Below are 4,289 nucleotides of genomic sequence, written 5' to 3'. Positions count from 1 at the left end.
GGAGAGGTGTTCAGCTGGGGTGGGGTGGAGGGATGGGGAGAAAAGGCACACAACTGTAATAGAATAACAATAAAAAATTAAAATTAAAAAAAAATACATGGAGTCTAAAGTCTATACTGGTGACCTTGAAGTCAGCCCAGGACAAGATTCCAGAGTAAGTGGTTTAAGAAATTTCTGTGAACATTTAAGGAAACAGTAGTCACTGGGAGCCAAATTGGGTTCACTGAGGCAAAAAAAAAAATCATACTTAGATACCTTTTTTCATTAGCCTCACTATTTTCTTTAACTAGTCTGAAGGATTTTAAAAAGATGATGAACATGTCTAGACTTTAGCAATGTGTGAATCCAGGCCAAAGATTAGCAAACTATGGCCCTTACACTAAATCTGATGTGTGGCTTGTTTTTGTAAATGAATAAAGTTTGATTATAACTCAGTCACTTGTTTATAGGTAGGCCACAGCTGCTTTTGCACTACAACAACAGTTCAATAGCTGCAACAGAAATCTAATAACTCAGAAAGCCTAAAATATTTCCCTTTGCCCTTTATACAGTTTGCCAACCTCTAGTCTATTACAGAGAAGGCTGAATGATATTTAAAAGTTGTGAGTTGTTTGGAACCATAATCATAATGAATAATTATATTCAAATGTTTCTGGTTTGTGTAATAATTGTACTCTGGAGAAAGATTTCTGATAGAAACCCAAATTCTGTCCTGGGCATGTCCTGTGAATTGTTTTATAATCAACTGTGTGAAAGAGGGTATCTGCGTGAAGTCTGAGGGCTGTCTGTGTGAAGTATGGTATGCAGACAGTTGAAGGACTCAGTGTTAAAATTCACGGAAAAAGAATAAATGGATCAAGAATTAAAAGCATAATTTAAATATCTGAAGTTCTTTCATTTAAAAGGGGGATTAAATAGCTTCTGAATAGTGCATAGAATTTATAACTAAACATATTTCAGTTTAATATAAGAACAATTTACCCAATAGACTTTCATATTAGTGAGTTTCTTGCTATAAATGGTGCCCTGCAAGTATTCCAGGCCAGGCAGGTTAAAGTGGGATTTGGGCAGCTGGGAAAATACACCTGGATGTCTGACATGCCTTTATTTCAGGGTGGGGCTATCCGAGCAGGTGGAAAGTCCCAACTCCTTTATATGCTAAGTGAACACAAAGCTGGCTGGGTACCAATATTGGTTATATAACAAAGCTTGATTCTATGTATATGGGCCCTTGCTCAAGGTTGTATGAACACTACCAAGTCATGGTTGCCCAGATATCTTGGTAAGGGAGCCTGACTGACTCCATGGTCCCTACAAATGGTACTCAAAGATAGAACAAAAGAACTCTTAGTAGTGACATATAAAGAAGGATTCATGCCTAAGCAATCCTGTACTTCTCAGAATTTGTGATTATCTGAGCCTGATTTCTTATCAGTATAGAGAGAACAGATAATTAGAGATACTCTGAAATGTCAAATTCTTAAGATGACAAATTCTTAGAGCAATTCAAAGTGCCTATATCCAGATCACATATACAGATGTCCCTTAAATGCTCCAGAAGCATTTTTCACCAGCAAAGATAGGTCTTCCTTCCCAATTTCAGCAGCATCTGTACCTGCAAAGTACAAAATTTTGGCCACACCTGGAGAAAGCCAGCTCATTGCTAATCAGTCAGGTTCAGCAACACTGGCAATGCAGATGGAAATGACTCAGTCTCAGGAATTTTACAATAAACACCAACCTTTCCTCATGGAAACTGGCCAAAAGACTTCAGGGATGTTCAGGCAGGAATAACTATAACTGCAAGAATAAACCAGCTGGAAGTTTGCTAACAAAGCAATAGATCAAAAACAAATAGGTCAACAACAAAAGGGCTGAGGGCAGGAATTGGTTTGAATTGTAACACTGAGAAAGCCACTGAGTATTTTAGCCAGGATGTCTCTACAACATTTACAATAGTTTATCATATCATAGATGCCATCTAATTATATACTAGATTTTGAAAGACAATAGCATGTATGGGTAGTGAGATAGTCAATAAATGAAAATTCATCTAGAGAAAAAATTCTCAACTATATTTTACATTTCATTTTTAACTTGCTACTTATGATCTCAATATTCCTTCCAGGAATGTCTAAATAAAAGATCATCAAACGTCCCCTTGCTCTGTTGCAAATTTTGTTTTCATTCTGTGGCACAGAATTGTTAAATTGGAACAGTCAGCACCAATGGAAAGGTTCCATGTTCTTTGGTAATTAATTAGTTGTTGCAGGAAATTTACCAGAGGTCTGATGGCAAAATGCAGATTACTGTCCCAAATACCCTAAGGATCTGAGCAGTACCTGCATAGATATAAAAGCCACCAAAAATGTGTGGCCTATTTGGAGGGACATTAGCTTCATCAGGTAATACTGCCCCTAATACAGTGATTACCAACTCTAAAAGGTCTAATGCCCTCTTTGGAGATCAACTTACCCTTCTGAAACAAAATTCATAGGTAGTATAACCTCTCTATATGTGTAATTCAAAAAAATAGACATAATTCACAAATGAAATGAAATAAAGTAAATGTGATGGCACATAATGTCAGAAGATATAATGATATACTTAAAGGTTTGAGCATACTTATAATGACTAAGTTTAGATGTAAGAGAAGTGAAATTTATCCAAATGCTGTTGTCAAATTATATTTTAGAAGACAGAATAAGTCATGTCATAAGGGAATAAGTCATAGGACAGAAAAGAATAGACATGTATATATACAACCAAGGATACAACATCTGTAAATAAAAATTGAAACACATAAGTGTATTGCTGACTCAAATCAAGAATCATATTCCTATTGGTGATGTGATTTTTCTAAAATGGTGACAAATTCTTGGTAAAACTTAGAACAAAACAGGACAATCTTTCCCTTATTCACATGACAGTTGCACTCCTGAGTAATATTAGTATATATCAAAATCATACCAGCACAAGTGTCCATCAACTGATGAATGGATGAAGCAAAGTGTACCTTGTTCATGTAATAGGTTATTCTATCTTTACTCATACAAAGAAATGAAATATTGATACATGCTACAGTGTTGATGAATTTGAAGAAATCACACTGAATGAAGGAAACCAGACAGAAAAGTTTACATATTGTGATTCATTTATATGAAATGTCTAAAATAGGCAAATCTATAGAGACAGAAAGTGAGTGAGTTTATAGGAACTATAGAGAAAGGGGAATAGGGATTAACTGGTAATTAACTATTTGGGGTTAATTTAAATGGTCTGGACTTAGATGTGATGGTTGTACAACCTTGTGAATATACTAAAACCCATTGACTTCCACATCACTTTAAAAGGGTGAATTCTATGTAATGTTAATTATACTCCAATTTAAAAACAAAATACAAAATTAATTTTTGTATCTGTTTATTAAAGGGCTCAGATTGTATTAAACAGGTTTTTCCCTTACATTAATGTTCAGTATTCATCAATAATTCATTTGGCTAATAATTCTCCCTTAAGCATAAATATCTTATGCCCTTCATAATATACAGGGGTTGTAGGCTGGGGTAGTGGCAGCCCTATAACCCCTATAACAACCAAGGAATCACTGCACAAATTTCCACTTGATCCTTAAGAGTATGGTATTTCCCTTATTGAGAACTACAACTGTAATTGCATGCAAAAATAATCTAAATATAAATACTTTGCACTACAACTTTATGGATTTCCAAACTGACAATTAGCTACCACATACACCAATTCAAGAATATTCAAGCTCTATTAGTTGATTCTTTCTCCTGCCTCTCCCACCAAATCCACCCAACTTTTTAAAATATTTTTCATTGATTATACCATTAGAGTTGTCCCACTTTTTCTCCCCTTTACTCCTCTTCACCCTGTAACCCCCCTCCCACCAGCATTCCCCCACCTTAGTTCATGTTCTTGGGTCATACATATAAATTCTTTGGCTTCTCCATTGCGTATACTGTTCTTAATCTCCCCCTGTCTATTTTGTACCTGCCATTTATGCTTCTTTGTTGGGGGGCTTTAACGCAGCCCTCGCCCCCACCCCCACCCCCCGGTCTGCCACAGATGAAGAAAAAGACTACCAAGACATGATCTGCTTAGAGAGGAAAGGTGGCCGTTTCTCTCAAAGGAGAAGGGCCCAGAGCCTTTCTCTCCAGGGGCTTTTATTAGGTTCATTCGAATAGGAATACAGATAAAGCTCATCAATCATTGTCAGCCAGTAAGGGTTAAACAATACAAGATTTACAGAGAACTCTGAGGGC

This window comes from Desmodus rotundus, chromosome 8 (genome assembly GCF_022682495.2).
Source record: "Desmodus rotundus isolate HL8 chromosome 8, HLdesRot8A.1, whole genome shotgun sequence".
Taxonomy (NCBI): domain Eukaryota; kingdom Metazoa; phylum Chordata; class Mammalia; order Chiroptera; family Phyllostomidae; genus Desmodus; species Desmodus rotundus.
This window is presented reverse-complemented; position numbering follows the sequence as displayed.